Source organism: Pleurodeles waltl, chromosome 4_1 (assembly GCF_031143425.1).
Source record: "Pleurodeles waltl isolate 20211129_DDA chromosome 4_1, aPleWal1.hap1.20221129, whole genome shotgun sequence".
Classification (NCBI taxonomy): domain Eukaryota; kingdom Metazoa; phylum Chordata; class Amphibia; order Caudata; family Salamandridae; genus Pleurodeles; species Pleurodeles waltl.
In genome coordinates, this window is record NC_090442.1 from 26,875,144 (window position 1) to 26,893,529 (window position 18,386).

Sequence of the window (18,386 nt, forward strand, 5' to 3'; positions counted from 1 at the left end):
CTGCAGTGACACCTTCCTGCGCACTGACCATGAAGACCAGAGAGCTGCTGCCTTGCCCTGCAGTGAGTGACACCTTCCTGCGCACTGAGCATGAAGACCAGAGCTGCTGCCTCACCCTGCATTGACACCTTCCTGCGCACTGACCATGAAGACCAGAGAGCTGCTGCCTCGCACTGCAGTGAGTGACACCTTCCTGCGCACTGAGCATGAAGGGAGCTGCTGCCTCGCCCTGCAGTGAGTGACACCTTCCTGCGCGAAGAGCATGAAGACCAGAGAGCTGCTGCCTCGCCCTGCAGTGAGTGACACCTTCCTGCGCACTGAGCATAAAGACCAGAGAGCTGCTGCCTCGCCCTGCGCGCTAAGCATGAAGACCAGAGAGCTGCTGCCTCGCCCTGCAGTGAGTGACACCTTCCTGCGCACAGAGCATGAAGACCAGAGAGCTGCTGCCTGACCCTTCAGTGAGTGACACCTTCCTGCGCACTGAGCATGAAGACCAGAGAGCTGCTGCCTCACCCTGCAGTGAGAGACACCTTCCTGCGCCCTGAGCATGGAGACCACAGAGCTGCTGCCTCACCCTGCAGTGAGTGACACCTTCCTGCGCACTGAGCATGAAGACCAGAGCTGCTGTCCCACCCTGCAGTGAGTGACAGCTTCCTGCGCACTGAGCATGAAGACCAGAGAACTACTGCCTCGCCCTGCAGTGAGTGACACCTTCCTGCGCACTGAGCATGAAGGGAGCTGCTGCCTCACCCTGCAGTGAGTGACACCTTCCTGCGCCCTGAGCATGAAGACAAAGCTGCTGCCTCACCCTGCAGTGAGTGACACCTTCCTGCGCACTGAGCATGAAGACCAGAGCTGCTGTCTCACCCTGCAGTGAGTGACACCTTCCTGCGCACTGAGCATGAAGGGAGCTGCTGCCTCGCCCTGCAGTGAGTGACACCTTCCTGCGCGCTGAGCATGAAGACCAGAGAGCTGCTGCCTCGCCCTGCAGTGAGTGACACCTTCCTGCGCACTGAGCATGAAGACCAGAGCTGCTGCCTCACCCTGCAGTGACACCTTCCTGCGCACTGACCATGAAGACCAGACAGCTGCTGCCTGACCCTGCAGTGAGTGACACCTTCCTGCGCACTGACCATGAAGACCAGAGAGCTGCTGCCTGGCCCTGCAGTGAGTGACACCTTCCTGCGCAATGAGCATGAAGGGAGCTGCTGCCTCGGCCTGCAGTGAGTGTCACCTTCCTGCGCACTGAGCATGAAGACCAGAGCTGCTGCCTCACCCTGCAGTGACACCTTCCTGCGCACTGACCATGAAGACCAGAGAGCTGCTGCCTCGCCCTGCAGTGAGTGACACCTTCTTGCGCACTGAGCATGAAGGGAGCTGCTGCCTCGCCCTGCAGTGAGTGACACCTTCTTGCGCACTGAGCATGAAGGGAGCTGCTGCCTCGCCCTGCAGTGAGTGACACCTTCCTGCGCGCTGAGCATAAAGACCAGAGAGCTGCTGCCTCGCCCTGCAGTGAGTGACACCTTCCTGCGCACTGAGCATGAAGACCAGAGCTGCTGCCTCACCCTGCAGTGACACCTTCCTGTGCACTGACCATGAAGACCAGAGAGCTGCTGCCTCGCCCTGCAGTGAGTGACACCTTCCTGCGCACTGAGCATGAAGGGAGCTGCTGCCTCGCCCTGCAGTGAGTGACACCTTCCTGCGCGCTGACCATGAAGACCAGAGAGCTGCTGCCTCGCCCTGCAGTGAGTGACACCTTCCTGCGCACTGAGCATGAAGACCAGAGAGCTGCTGCCTCGCCCTGCGCGCTGAGCATGAAGACCAGAGAGCTGCTGCCTGACCCTTCAGTGAGTGACACCTTCCTGCGCACTGAGCATGAAGACCAGAGAGCTGCTGCCTCACCCTGCAGTGAGTGACACCTTCCTGCGCACTGAGCATGAAGACCAGAGCTGCTGTCTCACCCTGCAGTGACAGTTTCCTGCGCACTGAGCATGAAGACCAGAGAACTGCTGCCTCACCCTGCAGTGAGTGACACCTTCCTGCACCCTGAGCATGAAGACAGAGCTGCTGCCTCACCCTGCAGTGAGTGACACCTTCCTGCGCACTGAGCATGAAGACGAGAGCTGCTGTCTCACCCTGCAGTGAGTTACACCTTCCTGCGCACTGAGCATGAAGGGAGCTGCTGCCTCGCCCTGCAGTGAGTGACACCTTCCTGCGCGCTGAGCATGAAGACCAGAGAGCTGCTGCCTCGCCCTGCAGTGAGTGACACCTTCCTGCGCACTGAGCATGAAGACCAGAGCTGCTGCCTCACCCTGCAGTGACACCTTCCTGCGCACTAACCATGAAGACCAGAGAGCTGCTGCCTCGCCCTGCAGTGAGTGACACCTTCCTGCCCACTGAGCATGAAGGGAGCTGCTGCCTCGCCCTTCAGTGAGTGATACCTTCCTGCGCGCTGAGCATGAAGACCAGAGAGCTGCTGCCTCGCCCTGCAGTGAGTGACACCTTCCTGCACGCTGAGCATGAAGACCAGAGATGCTGCCTCGCCCTGCAGTGAGTGACACCTTCCTGCGCACTGAGCATGAAGACCAGAGAGCTGCTGCCTCGCCCTACAGTGAGTGACACCTTCCTGCACACTGAGCATGAAGACCAGAGAGCTGCTGCCTCGCCCTGCAGTGAGTGACACCTTCCTGCGCACTGAGCATGAAGACCAGAGAGCTGCTGCCTCACCCTGCAGTGAGTTACACCTTCCTGCGCACTGAGCATGAAGGGAGCTGCTGCCTCACCCTGCAGTGACACCTTCCTGCGCACTGACCATGAAGACCTGAGAGCTGTTGCCTCGCCCTGCAGTGAGGGACACCTTCCTGCCCACTGAGCATGAAGGGAGCTGCTGCCTCGCCCTGCAGTGAGTGATACCTTCCTGCGCGCTGAGCATGAAGACCAGAGAGCTGCTGCCTCGCCCTACAGTGAGTGACACCTTCCTGCGCGCTGAGCATGAAGACCAGAGAGCTGCTGCCTCGCCCTACAGTGAGTGACACCTTCCTGCACACTGAGCATGAAGACCAGAGCTGCTGCCTCGCCCTGCAGTGAGTGACACCTTCCTGTGCACTGAGCATGAAGACCAGAGCTGCTGCCTTGCCCTGCAGTGAGTGACACCTTCCTGCGCACTGAGCATGAAGACCAGAGTTGCTGCCTCGCCCTGCAGTGACAGCTTCCTGCACACTAAGCATGAAGACCAGAGCTGCTGCCTCGCCCTGCAGTGAGTGACAGCTTCCTGCGCACTGAGCATAAAGACCAGAGAGCTGCTGCCTCGCCCTGCAGTGAGTGACACCTTCCTGCGCCCTGAGCATGAAGACCAGAGAGATGCTGCTTCACCCTGCAGTGAGTGACACCTTCCTGCTCACTGAGTATGAAGACCAGAGCTGCTGCCTCACCCTGCAGTGAGTGACACCTTCCTGCGCACTGAACATGAAGACCAGAGCTGCTGTCTCACCCTGCAGTGAGTGACACCTTCCTGCGCGCTGAGCATGAAGACCAGAGAGCTGCTGCCTCGCCCTGCAGTGAGTGACACCTTCCTGCGCACTGAGCATGAAGACCAGAGCTGCTGCCTCACCCTGCAGTGACACCTTCCTGCGCACTGACCATGAAGACCAGAGAGCTTCTGCCTCGCCCTGCAGTGAGTGACACCTTCCTGCCCGCTGAGCATGAAGGGAGCTGCTGCCTCGCCCTGCAGTGAGTGATACCTTCCTGGGCGCTGAGCATGAAGACCAGAGAGCTGCTGCCTCGCCCTGCAGTGAGTGACACCTTCCTGCGCGCTGAGCATGAAGACCAGAGATGCTGCCTCGCCCTGCAGTCAGTGACACCTTCCTGCGCACTGAGCATGAAGACCAGAGAGCTGCTGCCTCGCCCTACAGTGAGTGACACCTTCCTGCACACTGAGCATGAAGACCAGAGAGCTGCTGCCTCGCCCTGCAGTGAGTGACACCTTCCTGTGCACTGAGCATCAAGACCAGAGCTGCTGCCTTGGCCTGCAGTGAGTGACACCTTCCTGCGCACTGAGCATGAAGACCAGAGCTGCTGCCTCGCCCTGCAGTGACAGCTTCCTGCACACTAAGCATGAAGACCAGAGCTGCTGCCTCGCCCTGCAGTGAGTGACAGCTTCCTGCGCACTGAGCATAAAGACCAGAGAGCTGCTGCCTCGCCCTGCAGTGAGTGACACCTTCCTGCGCCCTGAGCATGAAGACCAGAGAGCTGCTGCTTCACCCTGCAGTGAGTGACACCTTCCTGCTCACTGAGTATGAAGACCAGAGCTGCTGCCTCACCCTGCAGTGAGTGACACCTTCCTGCGCACTGAACATGAAGACCAGAGCTGCTGTCTCACCCTGCAGTGAGTGACACCTTCCTTCTCACTGAGCATGAAGACCAGAGCTGCTGCCTCACCTTGCAGTGAGTGACACCTTCCTGCACACTGAGCATGAAGGGAGCTGCTGCCTCGCCCTGCAGTGAGTGACACCTTCCTGCACGCTGATCATGAAGACCAGAGAGCTGCTGCCTCGCCCTGCAGTGAGTGACACCTTCCTGCGCACTGAGCATGAAGACCAGAGCTGCTGCCTCACCCTGCAGTGACACCTTCCTGCGCACTGACCATGAAGACCAGAGAGCTTCTGCCTCGCCCTGCAGTGAGTGACACCTTCCTGCCCACTGAGCATGAAGGGAGCTGCTGCCTCGCCCTGCAGTGAGTGATACCTTCCTGGGCGCTGAGCATGAAGACCAGAGAGCTGCTGCCTCGCCCTGCAGTGAGTGACACCTTCCTGCGCGCTGAGCATGAAGACCAGAGATGCTGCCTCGCCCTGCAGTCAGTGACACCTTCCTGCGCACTGAGCATGAAGACCAGAGAGCTGCTGCCTCGCCCTACAGTGAGTGACACCTTCCTGCACACTGAGCATGAAGACCAGAGAGCTGCTGCCTCGCCCTGCAGTGAGTGACACCTTTCTGTGCACTGAGCATCAAGACCAGAGCTGCTGCCTTGCCCTGCAGTGAGTGACACCTTCCTGCGCACTGAGCATGAAGACCAGAGCTGCTGCCTCGCCCTGCAGTGACAGCTTCCTGCACACTAAGCATGAAGACCAGAGCTGCTGCCTCGCCCTGCAGTGAGTGACAGCTTCCTGCGCACTGAGCATAAAGACCAGAGAGCTGCTGCCTCGCCCTGCAGTGAGTGACACCTTCCTGCGCCCTGAGCATGAAGACCAGAGAGCTGCTGCTTCACCCTGCAATGAGTGACACCTTCCTGCTCACTGAGTATGAAGACCAGAGCTGCTGCCTCACCCTGCAGTGAGTGACACCTTCCTGCGCACTGAACATGAAGACCAGAGCTGCTGTCTCACCCTGCAGTGAGTGACACCTTCCTTCTCACTGAGCATGAAGACCAGAGCTGCTGCCTCACCTTGCAGTGAGTGACACCTTCCTGCACACTGAGCATGAAGGGAGCTGCTGCCTCGCCCTGCAGTGAGTGACACCTTCCTGCACGCTGATCATGAAGACCACAGCTGCTGCCTGACCCTGCAGAGAGTGACACCTTCCTGCGCACTAAGCATGAAGACCAGAGAGCTGCTGCCTCGCCCTGCAGTGAGTGACACCTTCCTGCACGCTGAGCATGAAGATCAGAGAGCTGCTGCCTGACCCTGCAGTGAGTGACACCTTCCTGCACGCTGAGCATGAAGACCAGAGAGCTGCTGCCTGACCCTTCAGTGAGTGACACCTTCCTGCGCACTGAGCATGAAGACCAGAGTGCTGCTGCCTCGCCCTGCAGTGAGTGACACCTTCCTGCGCGCTGAGCATGAAGACCTGAGAGCTGCTGCCTCGCCCTGCAGTGAGTGCACAAACCAGGTGCGAGCTGCCGTCTCACCACTGCACACTGCTGCCTCTGGTAACAAGTCACACACATGTGACAATGCTCCGAGCAGATGAAGCCTCAGGACCGTCCTGCCGGAAGGGACCTCCGGGGCTCCCGTCCTGTTCACTGTGGTCTGCTTAGGATTTCTGTCTGAACGTGTTCGTGGGACATGAAAGCAGCGAGAAATGCACGTCAGGTAGATTAGGTTTTCTACGTTGGTGAGTATGTCTGTTCAATGAGGCCCATCACCTGCATACCGCCGGCTTCAGCTACTTGGAGAATATAACATACCAGCACCGATGGCTGTGCCGGCTCAGCACCCACAGAACAGGAGGCAGCCAGCCCAGGAGTGAGCCGGACTCGTGCACATTGTTACAGCCTCACATCTACTATCTGCCCATCCTCTGACCAATCACCCTCCTGGACGAGACCCTCATAACAAGCAACCTGGCCAGACTCAGAGAAGACCACTGCTCATCTCTGCCCCCCTTCCTCTCCAGACCCCTCTTCCATCCGCCTCTGCCAAGGTGCTCATCTGCTTCAGGAATGGGGCATCGACGTCTGGAGCTGGCATTACCTACTAGGATTCTCTTTCATAACCTTAGTGTTTGCTGAGATGGACAAAAATGCCGCATTGATGGAGTATCATGAGTGATGTAATATGTGAGGTTATAAGTAGTGCACTAGCAGGTGCAGTGTAGAGTTCATTAAACCATGACACACATTTCAGTGGCTTTGAGGTTTTTAAACACTAGCTCTTGTCACAGTTCAGCACCTAGGACATTACTTTACCCGTTGGTCCTTTTTAGTGAATGTCTCAGTTTTATTTTTACGTAAGTTAGGCTCTTCCTACCATTTCCAACTATAGGCCCACTCAAAAATGATAAAGTTCACAAAAAAGGTTTGATTATATTCTGTATGTAGCATGTGTGACGCTCTTCCGGCGGGTTGGCTTATGTAAAGGATGGCCTGTGGCCAGACCTTGCGCTCACTCCTCTGCAAGCCTCCAACCTGAGGGCCCAACCCGTCCCCAAGTTAAAAAAAAAAAGGTGTGCATGCCCCCCCTCAACACAAAGGCACCCAGGGAAAAGAAAAATGTCTGTCTCCTATCGGTACCGAGGATGGGGAATCAGCAGGGCCACAGGATTCATGGGGCACTCCCTGGGGCCCCCAATACCCACTAATGGTGAGGGGGCACCGGATGGGCACCTGCGGTACAATAAGGGGGGGATGCCTGTATAAGTGCTGGCTGGAGAGTCAGTAGAGAGTGTGGGGCTTTGGGGCGCGCTCTACGGCCTCAAAGTTAAAATAAAGTATGTGTGTCTTGGGTGGGACCGTGGGACCTCCCCCTCGAAAAAAATATTATAATTTAGGAGCAGGAGGCACCATTTTATTATTCACTGCCCCAGGCAAGAAGCACACCATAATGCCCGGCAACAGCTACTGCTGGACCCTGGCAGTGCCCCATGAAGCATTGTTTGTAATGTCCTGGAGGGCTGCAGGACGCAAGCAGCCCCCTTCTCCCCCCACCCCCCCAAACTCCAGTAACATTAAGAAAAACCCACAGCAGGTCTCCTGGGTCATTGAATCCACGACCCCCAGGACAGCATGCCATAGTTTTAAAGGACTCTGACTTGAAGCTGCGTGGTCCTCAGCTGGAATGTGGGGACCCCTTGTGGTTAGTTCTACGCCTAAACTTTGTGGCCTGAAAAATGTTTAAAAAAGGCTTAAAGACACATTCATGTTTTTTTAAATGCTTTATTGAACATACTTTGACAATCACTAAACACTGCAATGGTTGGATTTATAAAATATCCATTTCATTGTAGTGACTGGTATCTTATTGAGAAAGCCAATAGGCCTGCCGCTTTATATTTTTGGGGTGTGCTGACCCTTTGACAAAGCCCGTATGTCTGCCCGACTTAAAATGACACTTTTTGTTAGTTCTGTGGCACAGTCAGCTGTGCTTGGCAGAGGATTCGGCGCCCTCGGTGCACCCCGGGGGTGAGGCCCAGGGTCTGGCTAACGGCGATCAACATCTTACTCTGTAAAAATACAAAGTTGATATTTACTGCAAAACAAATAGACGTTATAGTTAGGAATTGTAATAATATCTTACTGTGCTCTGCTTTACATTAAAAAACTATTAGAAATAATTCACTATAAAAACCCAAGGGTTAAAGGGACATTATAGTTTAGGAAAAATTGTCAGTTAAGACATACTGCTTTATACTAAGAAAGCCACTGAAATCCACGACTTCCGTTAGCACAATTAACAATAACTTGTGCCCTAAAGGAACTGTAATCCGCCCCTTTGCCATGTTCTATGACATCATTGATAACATCACTGCAACATATGAAACGGCATCATTGATAACAATTCTGTGCCTGGCAGGGGCGCGAATCCTATAACATCCTTTTTAAAAAAATATGTTATTGCATTTTTTAAGTTGTAACAGACAGTGCACCAACAGGTGTTCATAATAAAATTTCGGAAACAGCGGTAGAACATTTGTACCATCAGAGGTCTTACACACTGTTGACAATAAATAATCACTTGACATCGTCGTGGGGGTTGAACGGGTGTGGAGTCCAACCCAGTCGATCAAGTGTCCCAATCAGACCCTCTTCTTGAGTTGCATCTTGCGTGTCTAGGCCATAATATTCCGTCCAGGTGCCCCATATTTTTTTCATTTGCATATGTAGCTTCTAATCTAATATATGACCCTCTCCGCTGTCATATAAAGGTCCATAACCCTTTCCCATTCCAGCAGTGTCGGTGTCTCCGGGGCAATCCAATGCTTCGCTAAGAGGCATATTTATACTCTGTTTGCACCGAATTAGCATGTTTTTTTTTTACTCTAATTCGGTGCAAAACTAACTCCATATTTATACTTTGGCGCTAGACCCATCTAGCGCCAAATTTATGGAGTTAAAGTAATTTTCTGGAAGTGGAGACCTACCTTGCCTTAATGAGATGCAAGGTAGGTGTTCCCGTGCAAAAAATGACCCTATGACCTTAACGCCATATTTAGGGGCATATTTATACTCTGCGGCATATTTATACTCTGTTTGCACCGAATTAGTGTCATTTTTTTACTCTAATTCGGTGCAAAACTAACTCCATATTTATACTGTGGTGCTAGACCCGTCTAGCACCAAGGCCCTGATTTATACTTTTTTTGCGCCACATTAACGTCATTTTTTGACGCAAAAGTGGTGCAAACTTACAAAATATTGGCCCTTATTGATACTTTTTGCTGCAAAATTGCACTAACTCAGTTTTGCACCAAAAAGTTTAGCACCGACTTGCACCATTTCTGTGCACCAGCCGGGCACCATATTTATGGAATGGTGCAAGCCGGTGCAAAGGGTAGGCTAGAGTAAAAAATAAATGACTTTAGTCGGGTGGGGCTGGCAGTATAGAAGAAGAGGGTTTAGCACCAAAAAATGACTTTAGGCAGGTTTGAGTAAAACAAGTGACTCTAACTAGATTAGCATCATTTTATGGTGCTAAACCTACCATGCCACATGACTCCTGCCTTAGAAAAGGCAGGACTCACGCCCACCACCCCAATGGACGGCACAGAGGACAAGGGTCCCCTGGGCATGGCCATTGCACCCTGTGCCATTTATGGGGGCCCATTTCATGGCCCCATATGGCACTTTCAAAAATAAAATGAAATCTTACCTGTACTTACCTGGGATGGGGTACCCCATCCTCCGGAGTCCCTCTGGTGTGGGTTGGGGTGCCCCTGGGGACTGGAGAGGGCACCTGTGGGCTTATTCTATGGTGTTCCACCATGGAAATAGGCCCACAGGTCCCTTAACGCCTGCCCTGACACAGGCTTTAAAAAATAGGGCAAAGCTTTCTTTTTGACCCCTCCTCCCTCCCTTGCACCATTTTTACATGGGAGTATACATATGGAGTTAAGGCCATACAGTCATTTTTTTTGCACTGGAACGCCTACCTTGCATCTCAGTAATGCAAGGTAGGTTTCCACTTCCAAAAAATGACTTTAACTCCATAAATTTGGCCTAAACGGGTCTAGCACCAAAGTATGAATATGGAGTTAGTTTTGCACCGAATTAGAGTAAAAAAAAAAAGTGATGCTAATTCAGTGCAGAGTATAAATATGCCCCTTAGCATAAAAAAATGACGCTAATCTGGTTAGAGTCATTTATTTTGACTCTAACCTGCCTAACGTCCTTTTTTTTACGCTAGCCTACCCTTTGCACCGACTTGCACCATTCCATAAATATGGTGCCCAGCTGGTGCTAAAAAATGGTGCAAGCCGGTGCAAAACTTTTTGGTGCAAAACTGCGTTAGTGCAGTTTTGCACCAAAAAGTATAAATAAGGCCCTAAGGGGGTTATTACAACTTTGGAGGAGGTGTTAATCCGTCCCAAAAGTGACGGTAAAGTGACGGATATACCACCAGCCGTATTACGAGTTCCATAGGATATAATGGACTCGTGATACGGCTGGTGGTATATCCGTCACTTTTGGGACGGATTAACACCTCCTCCAAAGTTGTAATAACCCCCTAAGTCTTTTGTGGCCAATATTAGTCCTAGATTGCAGAATATCAGATCGTGGCAGGATAGGTCTATATCACTGGATATTCCAAGCAGGATATACTTGGGGTCCTCTAGTATTCGAGTCCCCAATATCGCAGCTAACTCCTATAACATCCTTTTAACCTTTGGTTCCAAGATCTTGAGAAACACGTATTCTGTGATATTAGTCATAGCCTAAAGAAGTTCAAAAGAATGAAACACATTGGATGGGTGTATCAATTTTATAAGATGTTTTTGGAACCGAATAAAGAGAAATTAAGAAAAAACTATGACTATATGTATAATTAACTTTATAACTGATTAACACACATTTTGGGTGTGCCCTGTTGTTTGCTTTTAAGTTTTCTCTGCCTCAGTAGCTGGTTTTGTACAGAAAGTGCATCAAATTGACAATAGGGTACAGATTTGGATGTGCTATTTTTTCCCCAGGCGTCAGACTGTAACTGGCCATATTTTTTAGCAGTACCCCTGCGCGCCAGTAGTTGGCCTCATTCAGCTCCCCATAGGCGTAGTTTGTGCCGGAAGTGATTTGCACTGTACCTATATAGGTGCCACACCGGCGTGCTGACATCGGTTTCTTGTTGCAGCATTCCATGTCATAATTGTGGAGCCACGATGAACACAGACTAGTTTACATGTCTAAGGCCCAGGGAAGGTTGGCCCATACACTTAAATCAGTTTGCAGAGCAGGGAGGATGGGATGGTCTATAAAAAATATGGAGCTTGATAGAGTCTTTACCAGAAAAGGTGTTACCGAATGTAAGTAACTTGTTCATGTGATAGAGACCTCTAGTCGTGGACTCCTTACCTTAGAAAAGATCCTTCCTGGAGAATGGCCCACGGAATAGAATGCTTAGACCAAAAAGTCCTGCATGACCGAACAGGTGAAATGCCCATTGCGACGGTCCGGATTATCGAGGCAGAAGTGCTTCATACACATGTGCAAAAGATGTCCATGTTGCTGCCTCATAGCTGTACAGGGGGGGACTTTGCGTGCTGATGAGGTGGTCACAGCCTTGGCTCTGGTAGAATGAGCACATAGACCCTCAACTCGTTGCTATCAGCTGATGCACAGCAGATCTTAATACAGAGCACTATCCATCTTGAGATGGTCTGTTTATGCACAACCTTCACTTTCTTGGCCCCCAACATACCCTACAAAGAGTTGATTGTCCACCCTTTTGTGCAAACATGGTAGAACAACAACACTCTTTTTAGGCTGAGGGAGTGGATTCTTCCTTCTTCTTTGGAAGGCAGAAGGTAGACAGGGTGATGCTCTGGCCTGCATGGAAGGTTGTCACAACCTTCAGAAGGAAGGAGGCACATGTTTGAAGAAAGGGCTTGTCTGGATAAAAGGTGGTATTAGAAAGGTGCGGAGAGAGATTACAGTTCGCAATCCCTTCTGCCGGATGTTCTGAGGAAGGGAGCAGATGCAGCACGCATGTGGCTAGGAGAAGCAGACCAACTAGGTGGTGCTGGATGAAAGTGTGTCGCAGCTCACTGTGTTTGGCGGGGTGGCGGCCAGGCTTTCCCTGCCACTCAGGCTGCCACTCATTCCCCAGAGCCCCTGTGCCCGACAATCATCCGCCTGAGCCAGGGAGTGAGTGCTAAGTGGCCTGGCAGTGTCTGGTGGTGTGGCTCAGGTGCCCCTGAGTGGGACAATCATCACAGAGTACTTGCCTGTGCGCTGCTCCCACCGCACCGGACACCATCCCTGTTACATCAATTGTGGGGTCAGGGCTAAGCACAGAGCCCAGAGTGGAGCAGTGTGGTGCTGTAACACATTGCGGGACAAAGCAACACCAGGATCAGGACCTCAGTAAGGACCACATGAGGGAAGAAGGCCCATGGAGCGGTAGCAGAAGGTTTAGATGCTGGAGCACGGGTACAGCCCCGGCTCGTGGAGGTGGCCTAACTAGGTTTGGGTGCAGCTTGAGGCCCGGGTCTGCTCCGCTGCCTTGGCCGACCTGTCAGCCGGCACAGACTACCAACCCCAGAAGCACCTAAGGGACGCTATATTTGCTCCCCTGTAACCTCATACAGAGTACTCGCTTTGCTCCACCACAGCCTTTGCATCCCTGCAACTACCACCTCTACCCCAGAGAGACGAACGTCAGGTTATTTGCCATGGGGGAGCACATCATAAGCAACACTCAGTACACTGCAGGGAGCGGCCTGAGTAAAAGGGAACTGTGTGGATTTTCCTCAACCCGGCTCTTCACCTAAGTTCCAGGGCAAAGCTAAGGCCCAAGTGAGGAAAAGAGTGGAGGAAGTGAGGCATCGTAGTCTCCCCTCCCACAGTCAATGGTACCTAACTCAACGCTAACTACCACTGGTGCAACACCCAACACTTTCAGAGGGCCCAGAGAAGACCCAAATACTCAATGTAAGGCAAGCAGGCACCTTCAAGTCAGATGGAAGCTACACTACGAGCTACCCTACTTGGTGCACAACTTGTACAGTCTGAGTAGTCTGAGACAGGCAACGCAAGGATCAATAAGAGAGTTGGGCCTAATAGAAGTCCCTCTAAGAGCTCAGCCGTAAGAAGACCTGCCAACTCTATTCAAAAGTTAAATGACCCTGGGACTGCCTTAGCCCCAGCCCAATCTCCATAAGCATATTTTATGAAAGCACCTACATCAGACAGGGAACGCACCATGAAAACCCAGAAGAATCAACAAATACCAATTATATCGGATGAAGAGGCCAACCTAGTAGTACTAACCCGGGAACTACTCCTGGAACAAAATGTCCACGTCATGGCACAGCCTGAACCGCTGGGGGCTTCTTTCAGCTAATGCAGCAAGCAAATTCCACGCTGCAGCACGGCAGCTGTTTCCGTGGTGACCTGTTCAACGCACACAGGCCCTACTCATCACTGCGCCTCATCCCTCCTTTCAAACCACTGCAATGGAAGGCTGTAGGCACAGTAGGGGCGCAGGTCTACCCTGAAGCAACAGATGAAGTGTCACTGGGGGTGTCTGTACCCACTTGTTCAAAGAACACATCCAGGGATCACAGGTTAGTGGCGGTGTATCTTTGTGGCACTGAGTGTGGTCCAGGTGTGGAAGGGCACCAATGGGCTTGCATTTGACGTACTAGCTGAGCGCATACAATGCACGGCCACGCTGCAGCCTCCATTCGGTAGGTCCTCGGAGAAGGGAGAGGCTCAGGGAGGCAGTGGGCGGCGTGAAAATGGGCGACAATGGGGAAAAAAAGGAATGAACTGAGAAAGAAAGGAGGGAAAAGGGGGAGAAAGTAGTCAGAAAAACAGTGGAAAGGAGGGGGAAGTGAAAACAAGGCAGAAACAATGAGAAAGTACTCAGAAAAACAGTGATAAACAAGTCAGATAGCAGGAGAAAGGACTCAGAAAAACAGGGGGCGAAAGCAGTGAAAATGAGACAGAAAGCAGGAGAAAACACTCAGAGCAAACAGGTGGAAAAGGAGCGAGAAAGAAGTGAAAACAAGGCAGAAAGCAGGAGGAAGCACAAAGAAAAAACTGTGGGAGAGGAGGAGAAGGCAGTGAGAACGAGGCAGCAAACAGGAGGGAGCAGTGCGGCAGCAGGACAGAGCTGGCCTCGGAACTGCTCATTTTCCACAAATAACTGTGATATCTCTGCAGTCACTCAGCCCCAGTACCCTTCCTACCGCAAAAGAAATGTGCACACTCTCATGAAGAGTGTAATGGAACAAAATAGACACCTCGCACTTGGCAGAATGGAAAAGCAACTGGCAGTCAGAAAACACCAATCGTTCTGGTGCGGACATATTCTCACACTGGCCATCAATAGCAGCAGCTTTGTATCAACTGCTTCAAAGAAGATCAACCAGCTCGCATCCGGCTCTCAAGGAAAAGGAGTGCTGCATGCGACAACCCTAAAGGTGAAAGAGAGCAAAAGAACTTTGAGGTAGGCCACTCGCCTCTACAAAGGAATTGGGACTGAGGAGCTTCGCCATAAAAGCGTAATATCCAGAAAATTACACAACGGTGTGCATGGCAGTATAAAAAAACAGGAAGACTTGCAATGAGCACGTTTACAGCCTCCTAAAACAATGACAGAAATCCATCAGCAGTCGTGCTGGCGGTTTCACCGCTGGCACCGCCTGCCAAAAGGACGCCGCCCGCCGTATTCCAACCAATAATACGCATGGCGGTGTCCTGCCGGCAGTGGAAGTGCCAGGACCAATCTCCTCCCACATGACCCCCTCAACGGACAAGGTAAGTGATGGGCTGACAGGGGAGGAGGATGAGGGGTGTTGTGTGTGTGCATGTGTAAGTGCATGTATGTTTGTGCGTGTGTGAGTGGGTGTGCGTGAATGTAGGTATGAGTGCGTGTGTAAGTGGGTGTGCATGCATGAAGGTGTGGAGGGGGACGTGTATGCGAGGTGAAGGGGGAGTGTATGTGATGTGAAGAGGGAGTGTATGAGATGTGAAGGGGGTGCGTGTGTATGCAGGATGGGGGGGTGAGGAAAGTGAGTACTGGAAGGTGGGGTGCAGGGAGTGAGTACTGGAAGCGGGGGTGGTGCCCTGGAACGGGATGGGATTCAGGGAGGGGGCGTGTGCTGACAACAGGAAAAGATTTTCCTGTCTCTGGCAGCGTTTCCGCCAGGGTTTTTTGTGGCGGTGTGACCGCTGTGAAAACACTGGCAGACCACCACCTCGTAATACCGCTAGCAGTGTTACCGTGACCCCCGGCTGCTAACCTCTGGCCCGGTGGTTGGACCGCCCTGGCAGTACCGAAGGCATTGTGGCAGTTTGGCAGGAGCCAAACCGCCACACTCGTAATATGGCGGTCTCCACCACCAGGCCCGCGGTGGTAAGACCACCACCACGAGTGTGGCAGTCCGAAGACCGCCATATTCATAGTGAGGGCCTATGTCTACAATTAGCACTAAGCACTGCAGTGTCTGTGCACCCTTGCTGCTTGTTTATAAGGTCCAAATACACAGTTAATGGCTCCACTACTGGCAACTTTGACTTTGTCATCCCTTTCAGATGCTCAAAACTGTTATGAGCACATGCTCCGTCTGGCAGGCTCCTTTGACATTTTCGTCCTTGCCTGCCACTCTTGACACACTAGCACCTCTGAGCGCCCTGCCAGCACATTGCACTTCAGTGTTGTTCTGCTTATTGCTGACAGCTGGAAGGGCTTCTCAGCACAAGTTCGGTTTAACGGTCTGGGATCAGGCAGAATAGACACATATTGTCTTTTATTCCTCATTGTTCTTTTAGAGCCCCTCCAAACTGACAAATAACACTGCATAGCATTCTACTGTTCTAATGGCCAACGAATGTTGTGTTATCTGTACTCTCACATATCATGACTTTTGTAACAATTTTAACTAATTATAACAAATAAGGTATTACTTACGCCTGCCCGGTCTTGATGGTTATCAGCCTGAGAGGGCAGTTGTGCAGCATCTCAATGGGCATGCACATCAGAAATGTGAGTACAGTGTTCAAAGCCCATTGAGGCATGACTAGTGGCCTCACATCTGGAACAGAACCTCCTACATGACTGCTCCCAATCTGGGTTCCGCAGCAACCACAGCACTGAGGCAGCCCTTGCGGCTATAGATGAAATCCGAGCCCTACTCGCCGGAGGAGAGACTGCAGCTCTGATTGTCCTAGACCTCTCGGCTGCCTTTGATTTGGTCTCTCACCACATACTCATCACAAGGCTACACAACATAGGCATCCAAGGAGTCACTCTCATATGGATCACTCTCCCAAGCCACCACCAACACCAAGACCAAGTTCCACAACTGTATGACAGATGTCACCAGCTGGATGAAGGACAACTGCCCGAAGTTCAATATGGAAAAGACAAAGGCACTGATTTTCGGAAACAAATGCTCCCTATAGGACACATCTTTGTGGACCTCAAAACTCGAACCTACTCCTACCCCACACTAAGAAACTAGCTCCATCATGGACAAGCTAACCATGACAACTCAGGTCAACTCAGTCTCCTCCTTCTGCTTCTTCTTCCTCCTCATGCTTTGTACACTATTCAAATGGCTACCACAAAGGTCAAGACACACCATCACCCAGGCTCTCATCTCCAGCCAATTGGACTTAATGCAAGGATCTCAGCTCACCTCCTGTGACAACAGACCTTACAGAACACTGCGGCCAGAATATTCCTGGATCTGCATAAAATAACCCACATCACTCATTACCAACGGCTCCCTGTACACAAAAGATACCAGTTCAAGCTCCTGACCGACGCAGATATTGCCCCATAGAACTCGGACAAGCCTATTTGAGCCACCAGCTGAACGTCCATGAGCCTACCTGACACTTCCACTCTGCTTACCCTTCTCTGGCCCTCACCACCAGCATCCAATGTAGCAGATGCAGAGGTCCCTCCTTCTCCTACCTAGCAGTAAAGACATGGAACGAGCTACCCTTTTATCTCCAGATCTCACCATCTCTTCCAGAAAGTCCCTGAAGACCTGACTTTCTGGCTAATCAACTGGAACCTGCCAGTGCCCACATACCCTCATGGGTGATAAGAAGCACTCTGCAAGTCTGCTGATTGATTGAGGAAGAAACGTGTTGCATACCTTTTATGAACCAAGCCGCAATGGGTGACTTAAACACAAAAGGTTGGTCTGCCAGCTGCATGAATGCAGAAGTGGCTGAGAGGTAATCATAACTGTGCTGGGAGTGGAGCCCTGGTGGGCCAAAGAAAGAACAAAAAGTAGAACTTGGTGAGAGAGGAGCAGAAAGAGTGTCAATATGTCTGGATGATCACCACGCTATGAACTTATCCCACTGAAAGGTGTATACAGTTTTAGAGGAGGGACAACTGGCTGCCAGAATAACATCACAAGCTTCAGGAGGAAGATCGAAAGCTGTCAACTGTTGCCATTCAATCTTCACACATGAAGGTGGAGGGTTCACAGGTTTGGGTGCGGGATCCTTCTCTGGTGCTGCAACAGAAGATCCTCCCAAAAAGTAAGCCTGTCTGGAGGAGAGATGTTCATGCTCAAAAGTTCGGGATACCAGACTCTCCGTGCCCAGGTCTTTTAGTAATCTTGGATGACACACACAAAATATTTTACCAATGATTGATTGGTTTCCTCCCTCAGTTCAGCTAGAAGCTCCTTCACTGATTTGGGTTTGCCAGGCACTTGAATAGTAAAAGTTATTCCCTAGTTCATTGTCAGGTTCAATTTGATCTGTAACAGCACAACATATCACTTTAGCAGTCAACTTTAGAGCACCAGTAACACATACCTTATGGCGAGGGGTGTCCTTAACATAGGAGGAGACTATGGGGGTGATTCTAACCCCGGCGGTCTTAGACCGCCGGGGCCAGGGTCGGCGGGAGCACCGCCGACAGACCGGCGGTGCCCCGCAGGGCATTCTGACCGCGGCGCTTTGGCCGCGGTCAGTGCAGGAAAACCGGCGGTCTCCCGCCGGTTTTCCGCTGCCCCTTGGAATCCTCCAAGGCGGCGCAGCTTGCTGCACCGCCGAGGGGATTCCGACCCCCCCTACCGCCATCCAGTTCCCGGCGGTCCGCCCGCCGGGAACCGGATGGCGGTAGGGGGGGTCACGGGGCCCCTGGGGGCCCCTGCAGTGCCCATGCCACTGGCATGGGCACTGCAGGGGCCCCCGTAAGAGGGCCCCTAAATGTATTTCACTGTCTGCTGCGCAGACAGTGAAATACGCGACGGGTGCAACTGCACCCGTCGCACAGCTTCCACTCCGCCGGCTCGATTCCGAGCCGGCTTCATCGTGGAAGCCTCTTTCCCGCTGGGCTGGCGGGCGGCCTGAAGGTCAGGATGAGGGCCTATATGTGTCACTCATGTATACACTTCAGTCCTGTAGACCCAAACACAGAAAATGTTTGTACATACAGAGCGCTGCTTTACCTACTAATTATGAATCTTATTGCAACTTAGAA